This window comes from Phyllobates terribilis, unplaced genomic scaffold (assembly GCF_046119375.1).
Source record: "Phyllobates terribilis strain yellow unplaced genomic scaffold, ASM4611937v1 Scaffold_1__5_contigs__length_1240528914, whole genome shotgun sequence".
NCBI lineage: Eukaryota > Metazoa > Chordata > Amphibia > Anura > Dendrobatidae > Phyllobates > Phyllobates terribilis.
In genome coordinates, this window is record NW_027362761.1 from 63637440 (window position 1) to 63656752 (window position 19313).

Below are 19313 nucleotides of genomic sequence, written 5' to 3' on the forward strand. Positions count from 1 at the left end.
CTGTATTTATCACCCACTCCTGGTTTTGGTTTAGAGATACTGAGGTAAAATACTGACCAAATACTGAACGTGTGAACGTGGCCTTACTGACATCATTGCTTACCAGTAGGAGCTATGATGCCAGTAATACAGCACATGACTTCTCACCCCACTGATTTGTTGTAGTAGTCACATAGTGGCCACTTGTTAACAAAGACCAAAAGCATGACCAAAGCCTCTGTACTGCATAGCCAAGTGAAGAGAATAGGCAAGTATAGCTTATTGTGATACATTTTCACAACTGCTGAGGTTTTTAATTTATTATTGTATGGCCACGGTCACACGTTCAGTATTTGGTCAGTATTTTACATCAGTATTTGTAAGCCAGAACCAGGAGTGGGTGATAAATCCAGAAGTGGTGACGTGTTTCTATTATACTTTTCCACTGATTGCTCCTCTCCTGGTTCTGGCTTACAGATACTGATGTAAAATACTGAATGTGTGAACGTGTGAATGTGGCTTGATAACATCTTTGAAGAACACAGTTATTTTGTCAACATAACTATATAAAGGCTTTTTTATTCATGGGACAGGTTGTAGTTTTCATTGACAACATTTTGGGTGAAAAATTACTAGCTTTTATTCTATAATTTGGAGAGCGCTAATCAAATAACAGCATTTCTAGTATTGTCTTTCAGTAATATTATTACGATGTTTACTGGGCAGGATAAATAAAGTGATAACCTAGCGCTAGTCATTACAATTGTGATTAAAATTGTGTGTTTATTTGGAAAAATGGAAATGCTTGAATTTTTAAGAGTTTTCCTTTTAACCGATGGAACCTTTCAAAATTTACAAGGGTTTTCCACTTTCAGCAAAGTGGACCCCAAACACAGGAAGCCAGGTTAAATAACAAAGAGAGATTGTTCTAATCTTCTTCCTCTAGCTCCGATCTCTGTGGTTGGACTGCAGCAATGACATATCGACAGCGCTCATCACCACTCAGCTCATGCTGTCTAAATTGTCAGAGCCGCTGAGCTCAGGGACTGACTGCAGCGGTGATGTGCAATTTCAATGTGACATCATCACTGCAATAAAAACACAGAGAGATTGGAGTGGGGGTGGGTGAGTGCCATATGGCTTTTTTATTTTGCATGCCAAAGTTTTTCTGGTCCACTTTGCTGAAAGTGTTAAACCCCTTTAAGAATAGCTTTGAGGAGCTTCCACAAGTGTTTTAATATCTTCTCTGTAAACCGTGACTGACTTATTGTTATTCAGAAGTCATCCCATTTGTTCCTGACTGCACATCTGATTCCCAAACAATATTTCACTTCTATCAGAAAAATGGGCAAGGGAGGATAAGTGATAACTTGATCATTAGGGTTTCATTGATGGGAGACGCATCAATAGGCAGAACGGGGAACTTCTATCCCCCATTAGAATGGCGTGGCAGTGTGCATGCTCAACCGCCGCTCCATGCATTCCCTATTGATCTGCTGAGTGCTGCTCTCAGCCCCATAGAGAATAAATAGAGTGACTGTTGGGCATAAAAGTGTCCCTTCAAAAAAAAAAAAAAATTCCCCATTCTGCAGATTGGTGCGAGTTCCAGTGGTTGGACCCCAACCGATGAGTAAGTTATCACCTATCCTGTGGATGGGCAATAACATCTTTTCAATTTTTAGGCCTGGTATGATCCTAAAATCCCCCCCAAAAAATGTACATGTATTGATTTATATGTCCCATTCATTATAATGTAATATCTGACTATTGTGGTACATTACAACAAAAATGATACCAGTGAAATTAGTCTTATGAATGCTCTAATTTCAAGAGAACCAGATATAGGAAGAAAGCTCGTCTCACCAGTGTCAGCCCGATTGACCGGTCTCTTGCTCTACACAAATTCAAATTCAATTTTCTGTGAGGTTTCCTATTGGAGGAGGCTGATGGACAGGTCTGGTAACTGCTCCTCCACCAGCAGCCATTGTATGGACAGGAGAGCTGTGCAGTTTGAGGAAAGCTGCAGTAACAAGAGCTGGAGGAGAACCTGCCATACCTATATAATAGTGCCACCTCATGTCCCCACTCATCTGCTATAATAAAGATAATGTGGCCGACCCCGGTAACTCATTCTGCAGCCAGCACTAGTCAGGGTAATACCTCGGATAGAAGAGGCAAACTGTATCATTTTTAATGTAACCCAATTGAAAAAATGATTTTTAGCCCCAATTGTAAACATTTAAGTTAAAAAAAAAAAATCAACAAATTGTCCACAAAGGTGGACAACCCCCAAGTCCATACAGAGTTGGATAACCCCTTTGACAAGGTCTCTCTGATCAAGTGTTATTTTACAGTTTATCATTTATACTTTTTAGAAATTTCTACTTAGGTTATGGAAAGTAAAATGTTCTAGGCCGTAGACTATGGCCTCTTCTATTTGTCTCAATGTGACCCTTACCTGTGATCTCAGGAGGCCAATGTGGAAAAGTCTCTGGTTATACTTGATAATGAGACTTGTTTACAAGTGAGTGTTATAATCAGTGTACTGTGCCTATTGGGGCTTCTTGCTCCCTTGACATGCCTTTCATTGTGAAAGAAATGAAGGGATATCTTAATAGCCAGAATTAAATCATAGCAATGTTTCCGTTTTTCTGTCCACATGCTTAAAGCGGTTGTCCCCTTTAAAAAAACAAACAAACAAAAACAGCGGTGAATCTCTGGTTTTGCTCCCAGTGTTCAGTATTGGCTGCAGACGTCATGTTGACAGCTCAGCGGCGCAGGCACCAGGAGCAACACTTCAAACCATCACATACATAATTAGTTTGGATTATGGAAAAAAAAACTTATGACACTGAAAATGCAGTGTCATTTAATCTGCAGGCAGCATGTTAGAGGTATATAGGGTGGCATGTAAAAGTATGGGCACCCCTGATCAAAATTACTGTTATTGTGAACAGTTAAGCATGTTAAGGATGAAATGATCTCTAAAATCGCTAAAATTAAAAATGACACATTTCCTTTGTAATACATATTTTTTATCTTTATCTTTTCCATTTTAAAAATTACAAAAAGGAAAATGGGCCGATGCAAAAGTTTGGGCACCCTGAATAATTAGTAACTAGTAGCACCCCCTTTTGAAAGTATCACAGCTTGTAAACACTTTTTGTAGCCAGCCAAGAGTCTTTTAATTCTTGTTTGAAGGCTTTTCATCCATTCTTCCTTACAGTTCTGTGAGATTCCTGGGTCGTCTTGTATGCACTGGTATTTTGAGGTCTAGCCACAGATTTTCAATGATGTTCAGATCAGGGGATTGTGTGGGCCATTGTAAAACCTTCATCTTGCGCCTTTTGAGGTAGTCTATTGTGGATTTTGACGTGTGTATAGAATCATTATCCATTTGTAGAAGCCATCAAATTTTATTGAATCCATTCTTCTCTCTACCTGTGAAATGTTCTCCGTGCCACTGGCAGCAACACAACCCCAAAACATGATTGATCAGTGCTAAATGATTGGCAAGATGTTCTTTTTCTGGAATTTTGTGCCCTTTTTTCTCCACACCTACCTTTGATCATTGTTGCCAAATAGTTCTATTTTAACCTCATCGGTCCACAGGACTTGTTTCCAAAAGGTATCAGGCTTGTTTAGAGGTTCTTTTGAATACTTCTGATGCTGAATTTTATGGTGAGAACGCAGGAGAGTTTTTCTTCTGATGACTACCCAATGAAGGCCATATTCGCGCAGGTGTCTCTGAACGGTAGAACAATGTACCACAACTCCAGAGTCTGCTAAATCTTTCGGAAGGTCTTTTGCAGTCAAGCGGGGATTCTGATTTGCCTCTCTAGCAATCCTACAAGCAGCTCTCACTGAAATTTTGCTAGATCTTCCAGGTCTTATCTTGACCTCCAATGATCCTGTTAACTGCTATTTCTTAATTACATTTCGAACTGAGGAAAGGGCAACTTGAAAACGTTTTGTTATCGTCATATAGCCATCTCCTGCTTTGTAGGCCTCCACCATTTTTATTTTCCGAGTGCTAGGCAGCTGCTTAGAAGAATCCATGGCCAGGGCTGTGGAGTCGGTAATCCAAACCTCTGACTCAGACTCCGACTCCTCAATTTCCATGACACCGACTCCGACTCCCTCATACATTGCTCATGTTTACGTGATAAATTTACTGTAGCATAGATTCATCTCAGCTAAAAGTGTAGACCCTTAGATCAGGAATAGGACAGACATTTATAGGACATTTCATAACTTTCCCAAATTCTTATGAAAAAAGTATTCCCCACAAACTGCATTGAATGACTGTACCCAATTTATTATATCTTTTAGGAGTTGCAGTCGGTCCATTTTATACCGACTCCGATTCCACCAAAATGGACACCGGCTCCAACTCCGACTCCACAGCCCTGCCCATGGCTGCTGTTTTTTTGCCACAAGGTTAGAGGAGGCTGGGTTTTTATAAAGCTGGGAAATTTGCATCACCTGGCCTTTCCCAACTATGATAGTGAACAAGCCATAACCCTAACAGGCTAATTAACCCCTTTACCCCCGAGGGTGGTTTGCACGTTAATGACCGGGCCAATTTTACAAATCTGACCACTGTCACTTTATGAGGTAATACCTCTGGAACGCTTCAACGGTATCCCGCTAATTCGGGGACTATTTTTTCATGACATATTGTACTTCATGATAGTGGTAACATTTCTTTGATATCACTTGCGTTTATTTGTGAAAAAAAATCGGAAATTTGGTGAAAATTTCACAATTTTCAAAATTTAAATTTTTATGCCCTTAAATCAGAGAGATAAGTCACACAAAAGTAGGCATTAGACCTACTGGTAATAGGGTTTCCAGGAGTCCTTCATAACAGCACCATCAGGAGGTCGTCCTTCATATCCTTGATAGGGACAGGAAACACACAAGAGGTTAAAAGGCCCCTCCCTCCACCCCAACTCCAGTGATTTTTCAAGTACTACACCAGGAAGGATGCAACTCTATTTCATTTGCCTTTCAACAAGCTATGTTAATTTCACATAGCCGTTTCAGGAATATTTAGTGAGGGAATATAATGGGTTCTGTCATGAGGGCCTCCTGGAAACCTTATTACCGGTAGGTCTAATGCCTACTTTCCAGAACGCCCCTCCTGACAGCACCATCAGAAGAATACCAGAGTGTACATTTTAGGGTGGGACCACTGCCTGGAGGACCTTCCTACTGAAGGCCATCTTTTGGCCTGATAGAATGTCCAATTTATAATGTTTACAGAAGGTGTTCAGATTTGTCCAAGTTGCCACTTTGCAGATTTGGTCCACAGATGCCCCTGCTCTTTCTGCCCATGATGCGGACATAGCCCTGGTAGAATGGGCTCTAATATTTTCTGGAGGGGACTTCCCCTCAGCTAAATAAGCTAGACTAATTACTGATCTGACCCATCTTGCTAATGTAGATTTTGTTGCTTTTTTCCCCTTATTTTTTCCCCCAAACTGTATGAATAGGTTGGAATCTATGCGCCAGTCCTTTGTGACCTCTAAGTATTGTAGAACTACTCTCCTGACATCAAGTGAGTGGAATGCTAATTCCTGATCATTCTTATTGTCCTGACAAAAAGAGGGTAGGACCACCCCCTGATTCATATGGAAAGCGGTAACTACTTTTGGTAAAAAAGCTGGGTCTAACCTGAGGATAATACAATCGTCTAGGCATTTCAGGTATGGGTCTATGGTTGAGAATGATTGAATCTCCCCCATCCTTCTTGCTGTGGTTATTGCGACTAGGAACACTGTCTTAAGTGAGAGGAATTTTATGTTCAATTCTATGAGAGGCTCAAAGGGCTTGTTGCATAGGCTCTTTAGGACCATGTTTAAATCCCATGGGGGATGTGGGATTTAATTGTTGGTCTTAACCTTGTTGTAGTCTTAATGAATCTTTCTACCCATGGATGGTGAGCTAGCGGATAATCCATGAAAGCGCTCAATGCAGCAATCTGTACTTTCAATGTGCTGGGTCTTAGACCTTTTTCAAACCCTGTCTGCAAGAAATCTAGTATTTTAGGGAAGTCTGGAACGGAACTCTCAGATGCTGGTTGATACTGTGAACAGAATCTCTTCCAGAATTTGTATAGATGGCCGATATTACAGGTTTCCTACTACACTGCTCAAAAAAATAAAGGGAACACTCAAATAACATAGCCTAGATCTGAATGAATGAATGAATGAATGAAATATTCTCATTGAATACTTTGTTCTGTACAAAGTTGAATGTGCTGACAACAAAATCACACAAAAATCATCAATGGAAATCAAATTTATTAACCAATGGAGGCCTGGATTTGGAGTCACCCCCAAAATTGAAGTGGAAAAACACACTACAGGCTGATCCAACTTTGATGCAATGTCCTTAAAACAAGTCAAAATGAGGCTCAGTATTGTGTGTGGCCTCCACGTGCCTGTATGACCTCCCTACAATGCCTGGGCATGCTCCTGATGAGGTTGCAGATGGTCTCCTGCGGGATCTCCTCCCAGACTTGGACTAAAGCATCCGCCAACTCCTGGACAGTCTGTGGTGCAACGTGACGTTGGTGGATGGAGCGAGACATGATGTCCAGATGTGCTCAATCGGATTCAGGTCTGGGGAACGGGCGGGCCAGTCCATAGCTTCAATGCCTTCATCTTGCAGGAACTGCTGACACACTCCAGCCACATGAGGTCTGGCATTGTCCTGCATTAGGAGGAACCCAGGACCAACTGCACCAGCATATGGTCTCACAAGGGGTCCGAGGATCTCATCTCGGTACCTAATGGCTGTCAGGCTACCTCTGGCGAGCACATGGAGGGCTGTGCGGCCCTCCAAAGAGATGCCACCCCACACAATTACTGACCCACTGCCAAACCGGTCATGCTGAAGGATGTTGCAGGCAGCAGATCGCTCTCCATGGCGTCTCCAGACTCTGTCACGTCTGTCACATGTGCTCAGTGTGAACCTGCTTTCATCTGTGAAGAGCACAGGGCGCCAGTGGCGACTTTGCCAATCCTGGTGTTCTGTGGCAAATGGCAAGCTTCCTGCACGGTGTTGGGCTGTGAGCACAACCCCCATCTGTGGACGTCGGGCCCTCATACCACCCTCATGGAGTAGGTTTCTAACCGTTTGTGCAGACACATGCACATTTGTGGCCTGCTGGAGGTCATTTTGCAGGGCTCTGGCAGTGTTCATCCTTGCACAAAGGCGGAGGCAGCGGTCCTGCTGCTGGGTTGTTGCCCTCCTACGGCCCCCTCCACGTCTCCTGGTGTACTGGCCTGTCTCCTGGTAGCGCCTCTGGGCACTACGCTGACAGACACAGCAAACCTTCTTGCCACAGCTTGCATTGATGTGCCATCCTGGATGAGCTGCACTACCTGAGCAACTTCTGTGGGTTGTAGAGTCCGTCTCATGCTACCACGAGTGTGAAAGCACAACCAACATTCAAAAGTGACCAAAACATCAGCCAGAAAGCATTGGCACTCAGATGTGGTCTGTGGTCCCCACCTGCAGAACCACTCCTTTGTTGAGGGTGTCTTGATAATTGCCAATAATTTCCATCTATTGTCTATTCCATTTGCACAACAGCATGTGAAATTGATTGTCAATCAGTGTTGCTTCCTAAGTGGAAAGTTTGATTTCACAGAAGTTTGATTTATTTTGAGTTATATTCTGTTGTTTAAGTGTTCCCTTTATTTTTTTTTGAGCAGTGTATTTTGCATGGTTGAGATTACAGAGTCTGATAGGCCCCTAGATCTCAGGATCTGCCTTTCAGGGTCCATGCCGAAAGCTGAAGAAACTTCACATCGGGATGGAATATCGGGCACTGAAACAGCAAGTCCTGCCTCTCCGGAAGGATTATTGGATCCTCCAGGGACATTTTCTTCAGTAAGGGGAACCAACTTCTCTTGGGCCAGAAAGGTAGGATTATTATCACCCTGGCTCGGTCTTGATTAATCTTCTTTGGCACCCACGGTATCAAGGGTAAAGGAGGGAATGCATATGTTAGATTCATGTTCCATCTTTGAGATAAAGCATCTATCCCTGCTGGTCTGTCTTCTGGATTGAGGGAGAAGAATTTTTCTGCCTTTGCGTTTTTCCGTGTGGCGAAGAGATCCCATTGGGGAATGCCCCATCGATGTGTTACGTGACGAAACACCTCCCAGTTCAACTCCCATTCTGACTGTAGAACAGTTTCTCGACTGAGGAAGTCTGCTACTGTATTGTGGGAACCTTTTAGATGCACTGCAGATATTGAAAGGACCGATCTTTCTGCCCACTGGAAGATTTTTCCCGCAAAGGATTGTAGAAGATGGTGACGTGGACCGCCCTGATGTTTGAGGAAAGCCACTGATGTCATGTTGTCCGTTAAAACTCTGACATGTTGACCTTTTAGATGTTTTTGACACCTTTTCAACGCCTCCCAGACGGCCTGAAGCTCTCTCAGATTTGATGATCTGGGACAATCCTGCGTCCCCCAGGTCCCTCTCAGGTATTGACTGTTTACGTGAGCCCCCCAGCCTCTGCTGCTCACATCGATAGTGAGAGTCACGAATGGGGTTAATTTCCACATGACTCCTTCCTGTAGGTTGGCCTTAGAGGTCCACCAAGTCAATGATCTTTTGGTTACCTTCGATAAGGAAACCCTTTTGTCCAGATCGACCATCTTCCGATTCCAGGTTGATAGAATTTGTTGCTGCAATTGTCTCGAATGGAATTGGCTTCCGATATGGAAGCTGTCATGAGACCCAGGATTTTCATACATTCTCGAATGGCAACTTTCGTCCTCCTCCTGAATTTCTTGATCTTGTCCCTGAGCTCTGTCTGTTTCTTTTCCTGCAGAAACGCCATTTGTTGTTCTGAGTCTAGGAGGATTCCCCCACAAAAAAATCTTCTTTTTTTCTGGAACAAGATGTTATTTTTCCCAGTTTATAATCCAACCTAAATTTCTTACGGTCAGGATGGTTGATGTTAGGTTGGTTTTCAGCTGCTGTGAACAGTCTGCCAATACCAGGAAGTCATCTAGATACTGAATGATTAATATTCCTTGTTCCCTGAGGAACGCCATAACTTTGGCCATCAGTTTGGTAAAGATACGTGGAGCTGAAGATAGGCCAAACGGAAGATAAGTGAACTGGTAATGTAGAATGGTGTCTCCTTCTTTTAGTGCAAACCGTAGAAACTTTTGACTGTGACGGTGAATTGGGACATGATAATAGGCCTCTGAGATCTATTGTACACATCACGATGTTGTGTCCGATTAAGGGAATTGTCGACCTGATTGATTTGTTTAGAGACTTCAGATTTATTATGGTGCGATAATCGCCCCCGGGTTTTTTTTATTGAAAAAAGACCCACGTAAAAGAACAGGAACTGTTCTGCTTCTGGTACTGGTATCACTGCTCCTGAGTTTATCAGTTTTCTCACGTCTGTTAGCAGTCTTTTGGAGACCTGGGCGGATTGGGTTGTTGTCAGGTGAAACCTTCCCTGCGGGATCTGTCCGAATTCTATCTTGTAGCCCTGTGCGATAGATTGGAGAATCCATGGGCTGTTGGTAATCTTCATCCATGCTCCGTGGAAATGTTGGAGTCTTCCTCCTACTTTCCTGGCGTCATCTTCTACGTGTGTAAGCACTTGTAGTGGGAAGGGGATTCCTCAAGATACCTCCTTTCTGGTAGCTACATCTACCTGACTTCCCTTTTCCAGAATACTCTGGCTTTTGCTGGTAACAAGGTTTCCAAAAAGAGGACACCTTCTTAGGTTTCTCCTCCGGAAATCCCTTTTTTTTCCATCTGAGGCTTTCTCCAGTATTTCATCCAATACTGGACCAAACACCCGGAGACCTGAAAAGGGAATGGCACACAATTTACTTTTAGAATGACTGTCTCTTGACTAGGTTTTTAGTCATATTGCTCTTCTGGATGCAGTAGAAAGTGCCCCATTCCGAGCAGCAAATCTTATTGATTCTGCCGAAGCGTCAGCGACAAACCCTGTTGCCATCTTAAGTAGTGGAATTGAGTCGAGCATCTCTTCTCTGAATGTCTTCCTCCTCAGGTGGTCTTCCAGCTGTTCCAGCCATATGCTCATGGATCTTGCCACTGAAGTGGATGCAATATTGGCTTTTATTGGCTGTTTCCCAGGTTTTAAGGAGATGGTCTGCCTTCCTATCCATTGCATCCTTTAGAGATGACGAATCCTCAAACGGGATGGATGTTTCTTCCGCTACCCTAGCAATCGGTATATCAATTTTTGGGGTTTCGTCCCATAATTTTATATCTTCTGGTTCAAATGGTAGGCGAGTTCTGAAGCTTCTGGGAATTACTAGATTCTTCTCTGCGTCCTCCCACTCTTCAAGGATCATTGCCTTAATGTGATTATTCACGGGAAAATCCTTATTCCTGCGGGTTCACAACCCCCCAAACATCTCATTCTGCACTGATGATGGTTGGTAAGTGTCTTCTATCTGCATAGTGTATCGGTATAGAGATATTTTTTCTTCTCTTCTGGGGGGAAAGTGATAGAGTCTTCCCTGTCCTGATTGGGGGCAGAAAAATCCGACAACTCTTCTTCCCCAGAACTGGACTCCAGCTCCTGACGTGGCCTCTTGAGACGGGGCGCACTCCGAGGAGCGACTAAGTCTGTGACAGTACTCAGCACTTCCCCTCTTACTATGGCTCTTAAGTTTGACACGAAGGAGGAATGTTCTTCTTTGATAACTTTAACAATACAGGTAGAGCATAACTGTTTCCCGTATGTGTCTGGTAGCTTCTTGTTACAGATGGCGCATCTCCTTTTCTTAGGAGCTGATATCGTGTCTTTTTTAGGGGTCTCCTTGTCCTAAAATGACAAGGAGCACAAGACTTTACTACCGCAGACAAATAGGAATGTGGTGAGTGTTATGATCTGCTACAAGCACTAAGGAAAGACAGGAGATCTGTCCCTACAATAGAACTAAGCTAGATCCCTACGATGTAATGGGGAACCTGATCCTGCGATCAGACCCGCTAAAGTCCTCAGCTAGTCTGAACGAAGACCTATAGATGTGAGGGAGGGATCCCTACAAGAACTAGGGACTGGAAGAAAGATGGATAAGTCCTAGCAGAAATTGTAGCAGTAAAAAGACAAACAAACAACATAGAACATAGAGGTCAAAAGACCTAGCTAAACTGACTGAGTAAGGTAACAAAGCACCTGGCTAGCTTAAGAGTAGAAATTACAATGAAGTCCAGCAAGGCCAGAAGGGCGGAGCAGGATTAAATAGGCAAAAAAGGTCATGTGACCAGCATAATAGTAAAAACCTAACAGGAGAGTTCTAACAGTACCCCCTCTTCTATGAGGATCCTCCGGATCCCCTAGGCCCAGGCTTATCAGGAAACCTCTTGTGAAACGCTCTGACAAGTCTGGAAGCAGAAACATCATCTGCCCTCACCCATGAGTTATCCTCGGGACCGAAACCCTTCCAAGCGACGAGATACTGCAAACTCCCTCTATACCGTCTAGAATTAAGGATGCGGGAAATTTCATATTCCCCGTTCTCCACCACCGGAGGAACAGTGGCAGTGGCGTCTCTATCTGATACATAAGCTTTTTTCAATAGAGAAACATGAAACACCGGATTAATCTTCCAGGAGGTATGAACCTCCAACCTAACAGCAGATTGGTTAACTACCTGAAGCACCTTAAAGGGCCCTACAAACTTGGGACCCAATTTTTTAGAAGGAATCCTCAACCGCAGATTCTTAGAGGACAACCAAGCCATGTCACCAACCGTAAACAAAACCTCTTGACGTTTCCTATCAAAGTACCTCTTAGATTTTTTGTTAGCCTCCTGAAGATTACCACGCACATCAGTCCAAACTCTTTCCAAATCACCGGAAAAACTCTCCTTCTCAGGCACAGCCGATACCAATTTGGAGAATGACCCAAAAGACGGATGTCTCCCAGAACAACAAAAAAAAGGCGAACACCCAGCAGAAGAGGATGTATGGTTGTTAAGAGCAAATTCAGCAAGTGGCAGAAACTCAGACCACCCCTCTTGATTGTCTGCCACAAAACAACGCAAGAACTGCTCAACATCCTGGTCCTTCCTTTCTGTCTGGCCATTAGACTCAGGATGATATCCAGATGAAAATGACAAATGAACTCCCAACCTGTCACAAAAGGCACGCCAAAAACGAGCCACGAACTGAGGTCCCCTATCAGAAACAATGTCAGTAGGAACACCATGGAGTCTGACAATCTCCTTGACAAAGGCCTTAGCGAGTGTCTTAGAGCAGGGCAGTTTGATGAAGGGAACCAAGTGACACATCTTGGTAAAACGGTCCACGACCACCCAGATGACCGTGAAACCCTCAGAGGGGGGGGGAGGTCAGTAATAAAGTCCATAGCCAGATGTGTCCAAGGTGCACTAGGAACCCCCAGAGGGCAAAGCAACCCCGCAGCAGGAGTATGTGAAGACTTAGATCTAGCACACACAGTACATTGACGCACCCACTAAATGACCTCCTTCTGCCATCCAGGCCACCAAAAACTGCGACCCACAAGTCTCTTAGTCTCAGAAATTCCAGGATGACCTGCCAACCGAGACTCATGACACTCAACAAACAAATCTCTCCTAAAGGTCCTAGGCACAAACAACCTCCCATGGGGAGTGTTAGATGGGGCATTCTCCTGTGCTTTAAGAATCTCATCTTCCAAAACGGAGTCCAATGCAGCAATCACAACACCTTCTTGTAAAATGCTCTCCTCCTCCTCAGCACCGACCATGGGATAAAAGCTGCGAGACAAAGCATCAACTTTAACATTCTTGGTACCCGGGATGTAAGTAACGGAAAAATTAAACCGCGAAAAAAAAAGTGCCCACCTAGCCAGACGGGCATTCAAGAGCTTGGCAGCATCAAGATAGATCAGATTTTTATGATCAGTGAAAACCTGAATGGGAAAATCAGCACCTTCCAAGAGATGACGCCAGTGTTCAAATGCGAGTTTAATAGCCAGCAATTCCCGATTACCAATATTGTAATTAAGTTCAGTCTCAGAAAAATTTTTTGAAAAAAAGGCACAGGGATGTACTCCATCCTTGTTTTCCTGAGACAACACCGCACCGACCCCCACCGAAGAAGCATCAACCTCAACCAAAAACGGCTTAGTCACATCAGGCTGCATAATGATGGGGGCAGAGCTGAACCTCTCCTTTAGAAACACAAAAGCTTCAATGGCCTCATTAGTCCACTGAACCGTATTAGAACCTTTCCTGGTGAGATCGGTCAGTGGTTTAACAATAATAGAAATTTTTTTAATGAATTTTCTGTAATAATTGGCGAAACCCAAAAACCTCTGTATCGATTTCAAACCAATAGGCCTAGGCCATTCCTGCACAGCTTGAACTTTCACCGGGTCCATCTCAAAGCCCTCGCTGGAGATAATGCAGCCCAAAAAACTAATTCTCTGTACAGCGAACTCACATTTCTCCAGCTTAGCAAAAAGCGAATTGTCAATCAATAACTGTAATACCTCACGTACGCTCCGCCAATGAGACTCCAGATCAGGCGAATAAATCAAAATGTCATCCAAATACACAACCACATTTTTGCCGATCAAAGGTCTAAGGATGTCATTAATAAGATTCTGAAAAAATGCTGGTGCATTGGTAAGACCAAAAGGCATAACCAAATTCTCAAAATGACCCACAGGAGTGTTAAAAGCAGTCTTCCATTCATCACCCTCCTTCATGCGCAACAAATTGTATGCCCCCTGGAGATCAATTTTAGAGAACCACTTGGCCCCCACTAACTGGTTAAACAAATCAGGAATCAATGGCAGTGGGTAGGGATTGCGTACAGTAATTTTATTAATCTCGCGAAAGTCCAAACAAGGACGTAAACCGCCGTCCTTTTTTTTAACAAAAAAAAATCCAACAGCCACAGGTGACTTAGAGGGTCTGATATGACCGGCGGCCAAGCTCGTCTGTATGTATTCCTCCAAAGTCTTTCTCTCAGGAATAGTAAGATTAAATAAACGACTTTTAGGAAGAGTCGCTCCAGGGACAAATTCAATGGTACAATCGTAGTCTCTATGGGGAGGCAAAATTTGCGACTCCTCCTCAGAAAAAACTTTCCAAAAATCCTGAATAGGTACAGGTAATTCCCCTTTATCCACAGCAGCAATGCGCCCGTTACAACACTTGTCATAACACTTAGGGCTCCAGGACTTAATTTCATTGGTAGACCAATCCAGTACAGGATTGTGCAATTTTAACCAGGGCAACGCCAAAACTACTGGAGAAGGCAAATTATTTAATACCACCAAATCCAAATTTTCTTGGTAAATACCATTAATAGTGAGGGGAATTTCATAAACCTTGTGAGTAACACATTTCAAGGGAGAGCCATCGACAGAAACCACGGCAATAGGGGATGACAAAGGTTTGGGTTTTAATTTAAGTTTTTCCAAGAATCCCCCATCAATCACATTCAGAGTTGAACCACAATCCACAAATACCCGAAATTCAATTAATTCTTCCGGAGCTGCGGTAGTAGCAGAAAGAAATACACCCTTAGTGTTTAAACAGGCTATACGAGCGTAACTGACCTTTTTTTTTTTCTTTGTTCATACGAAGCACACAGTTCTTAATGAAATGGTCAGATTTGCCGCAATAAAAGCACAAACCTTCAGAAAACCTGCGGTCTTTTTCCTGAGAGCGGGGTGACATCGCCCCAATCTCCATCGGCTCTCCAGTGTCAGTACAGACCCTCTCAAGACTCGGAGCTGACATGGCAGAGGATTTACTCTCATTAACCCTTGCACACAGTCTCCTGTCCACCCGTATAGCTAATTGCATTGCCTCCTGCAAGTTTCCAGGTGTAGGATAAGCAATCAGCAGATCCTTAACGCTTTCACCTAGCCCAGCAAGAAACAAACTTTTCCAAGCTGAATCGTTCCACCCCACCTGAGCAGACCACCGACGGAAGTGAGTACAATAATTTTCCACATTACCTGATCCCAGCCTCAAATGTCTCAATTCCGTCTCAGCTGATGAGACACGATCAGGATCATCATACAACAACTCCAAATCAGAAAAAAAACTATCCACTGATCTAAAGCATGGATCACTAGGTTGGAGAGAAAAGGCCCATCCCTGAGGTTCTTTGCGCAAAAGTGACATTATGAACCCTATGCGCTGTGATTCATCACCAGAGGATCTGGGTATCAAACGAAAATACAATAAACAAGCATTTTTAAAGGAAAAAAAATCTTGTTGTTCACCAAAAAATAAATCAGGCAATCGTACCTTTGGCTTCACAAAATGCGCTCCAGAACAGCTACTCACGTGTTGTTGGAGCTCGGCCACCTCCAGAGAGAGTCCCTGCAGGCGTTGAGCCAAATCCTGAACCGACACCATGATGGAAACTGGAGGTCTTTCCTTAGAGAATTTTTTATTTTTTTTTTCCGGCTGGACTTACTGTTATGATCTGCTACAAGCACTAAGGAAAGACAGGAGATCTGTCCCCACAATAGAACTAAGCTAGATCCCTACGATGTAATGGGGAACCTGATCCTGCGATCAGACCCGCTAAAGTCCTCAGCTAGTCTGAACGAAGACCTATAGATGTGAGGGAGGGATCCCTACAAGAACTAGGGACTGGAAGAAAGATGGATACCTCCTAGCAGAAAATGTAGCAGTAAAAAGACAAACAAACAACATAGAACATAGAGGTCAAAAGACCTAGCTAAACTGACTGAGTAAGGTAACAAAGCACCTGGCTAGCTTAAGAGTAGAAATTACAATGAAGTCCAGCAAGGCCAGAAGGGCGGAGCAGGATTAAATAGGCAAAAACGGTCATGTGACCAGCATAATAGGTTTTTTCTAACAGGAGAGTTCTAACAGTGAGAAGAGGGGAAGTACTCAGTAACTTACTTGGACTGGAGGTTCAGTTGGAATGTCAGAATGACCAGTGGTTTGATCTGACAAGACTGGTGAGCTGGTTGACTGATAACCTTAGTCCCATCCCCCCTTAAATAGCTTTTCTCACCAGTCTTCCATCTGCATCGTCAGAAAAAAAGGTGTTTCGCCTTTAATTTTCAGTTTGGCGCCATTATTTTCAAAATTTCCTAAGTGCGTTTCACTGTGGAACGCACGCCGGCTACTAGAGGTTCGTGTATCGCTCCCTCTGAAACCGGAAGTGCTGTCTCCGCCATCTTGTGGCACATGCTGGAGCTGTGCGCAGGTCTGCAGCCGCCGGAACCCAGAGCCCCCTTTGCGGGGGAGACGGTTCCACTCCTACTGAACAAAAGCTGACGGACCCCTGGTTTCAGCGGCGTGTTGGCCTCCGGACCCTGGCAGGAGGGAGGGGAGGAGTGCGAGGACCCCGGCCCGATCCTCCTGCGCCCGGCTTCAGGAACTCCTGTTCCCGGTAACGTAATCCTCTTATGTGTCCGTCCCTGATAGGGACAGGAAAAACACTGGAGTTGGGGTGGAGGGAGGGGCCTTTTAACCTTTTGTGTGTTTCCTGTCCCTATCAAGGATATGAAGGACGACCTCCTGATGGTGCGGTCAGGAGGGACGTCCTGGAAATAGTTAATAAATAACATTTCCCACAAGTCTACTTTACATCAGCACAATTTTGGAACCAAAATTATTATTTGCTTCACAGAAGTTTATAACATGGAGACGAGAAAATAAAATAAAAAAATCAAACTTTTTCCACAAAAATTATCTTTTAGCCCCCAATTTTTTTATTTTCACAAGAGTAAGAGGAGAAAATTGAACCTAAAAACTGTTATGCAATTTCTCCTGAGTATGCCAGTACCCCATATGTGGGGAAAATACACTGTTTAGGCGCACGTCAGGGTTCAGAAGGGAAGGAGAACTGTGTGACTTTTTGAACGCAAAACTAGCTGGAATCAAGAGCGGACGCCATGTCGCATTTTGGGAGCCTCTGATGTGCCTAAATAGTGGATACCCCCGCCCCACAATTGAACCCAGAGGTACGACAGAATTTGATAACATTAGGTCATCATATTGAATAAGTTGTCATTGGTCTTGATTGCAAGTGCTCTCTACTTGAGTTTGCATCGGGTACTCTGGTTTGCACCATGTATCATGGGTGCTCGAGTGACATGTTTGAGTCCCTGCCCCGAATGTTTCACGGTTATTAGACACCCCAAAAAAAAACAACATGTGGGGATAGCTCGTGCATGGCAGGCGATCCCAGCAACGTTTCTTTGGCCGCGAAGCATATGGGGCAGAGACTCGTGAATGTCACTCGAATACCCGCGATACTCAGTGCATACCCGAGCACCCAATGTAAACTCAAGTAGAGAGCACTTGCGCTCAACACTGGTCGTCATATCGTTCTTTTTTTTCTTTACTTTTGAAAAAATTCCAACCCTCACCCCAACCCCAGCCCAAGCCTAACTCCAGCCCAAGCCTAACTCCAACCCAAGCCTAACTCCAACCCAAGCCTAACTCCAACCCAAGCCTAACTCCAACCCAAGCCTAACTCCAACCCTAGCTCATCCCTAACCCTAGAATTTATTTTTTTACGCCGTTCCTCGTGTGGTATAAGTAATTAGACGACTTTATTCTTCGGTTCGGTGCGATTACAGCGATACCAGATTCATATCGGGTTTCTATGATTGACAGCTGTCACACACTAAAAGACGCTTTTTTTTTGCAAAGACTAGTTTTTGCATCGCCATATTTTGAGAGCTATAATTTTCCCATATTTTGGCCGACAGAGTCATGTGACGGCTTGTTTTTTGAGGGACAAGTTGACGTTTTTATTGGTATCATGTTCGGGCATGTGACATTTTTTAATCGCTTTCTATTCCGATTTTTGGGAGGCAGAATAAACAAAAAACAGAAATTCCGGAATTGTTTTTTTGGTTGTTTTTTTTTATGCCGTTCCGCGTGTGGTAAAATTGATAAGGCAGCTTTATTCTTCGGGTCAGTATGTTTACAGCGGTAGCACATTTATATCGTTTCTTTATGTTTTGGCGCTTTTACACAATAAAAACTATTTTCTAGAAAAAAATAATATTTTTTGCATCGCTTTATTCTGAGAGCTAGACCTTTTTTATTTTTCGGCTGATGGAGCTGTATGGCGGCTTGATTTTTTCCAGGACAAAATGACGTTTCAGCGGTACCATTTTTATTTACATTCGTCTTTTTGATTGCGTGTTATTCCATTTTTTGTTTGGCGGTATGATAAAAAAAAAAAAAAAAAAAAAAGCAAAAATAAAATACTTTAACGTGTTCACTAAAGGGGTTAACTAGTGGGACAGTTTTATAGGTCAGGTCGTTCCGGACGCGGCGATACCAAATATGTGTACTTTTATTGTTTTTTTCATAATAAATAAATATTATGGGTACAATATATTTTTATTTTTTGTGGATTATTTTTTTCATATTTTAAAATTATTTTTTTTTCACTTTCCTGCACTTTTTTTTTACTTTGACATATTGTCCCACTATGGGACTTTCACTTTTTGCAGCCTGATCGGCTGTATAGCATAGAGAGCAGCAGCTCCCTATGCCATGCAGCTTGTCAACGCTGCACACAGGAAGACCTTACTTTGGTCATGCACTGCGCATGCCCAAAGTAACTTCCTGCCTCCTGGTGACCCAGATGTTGTCGGGTCGTCATGACAACATCGGGTCGTCATGACAACATCGGGTCGTCATGACAACATCCGGGAGTCGCTGCAGACATCGCTGAACCACTCCCTGCACATAGCACCGGGTGTGAGCTGTGACAATCAGCTGACACCCGGCGGTGATCACCCCGCATCGCTTGTGTGCGGGCGCGATCGCATTATGCGTAATAGTACGTAGCTGGTCCATAAGTCCCAGAGCACAGCTACGTACTATTACTGACGTCGTCGGAAAGGGGTTAATGTCTGAAACCTTAGTCAAAGTTATCTGAGCACAGGTCCCCATGCCCTCCAACCCAGCAGCATTCACCTATGTATGATTAAACTCCCTGCCTAACCAGCCCTGTATAACGTAATTCAGTTAAATAAATGCTTTAAAAAAGCATTTATAATGTCCCCGTTTCTTATGCTAATGAGGGCTTTGACTAGTCAATGGAGAGTTAATTGCCCCAGACTAGTTGTCCCTCTTTCCATGTTATCACGCCTCATCGCCAGCTAATGAAAATTTGCGCACGCGCCCCTCATTTCTGTAGCGACACTGCGTCTCTGAAGCCGGGTGTACGCTTCCCGGCTTCAGAGGTGCACTGCGCTCATTAGCATAGGAAAGGGGGACATTCTAAATGCTTTTTTAAAGCATTGATTTAACTGAATTACATTATACA

General features: G+C 43.6%; 1 protein-coding gene across 3 annotated transcripts in view; it reads right to left on the minus strand.

Moving 5' to 3' along the window:
- Nucleotides 1-19313, minus strand: part of FBXO10 (F-box protein 10) — a 169822-nt gene that overhangs the window by 136454 nt on the left and 14055 nt on the right. The window lies entirely within an intron of this gene.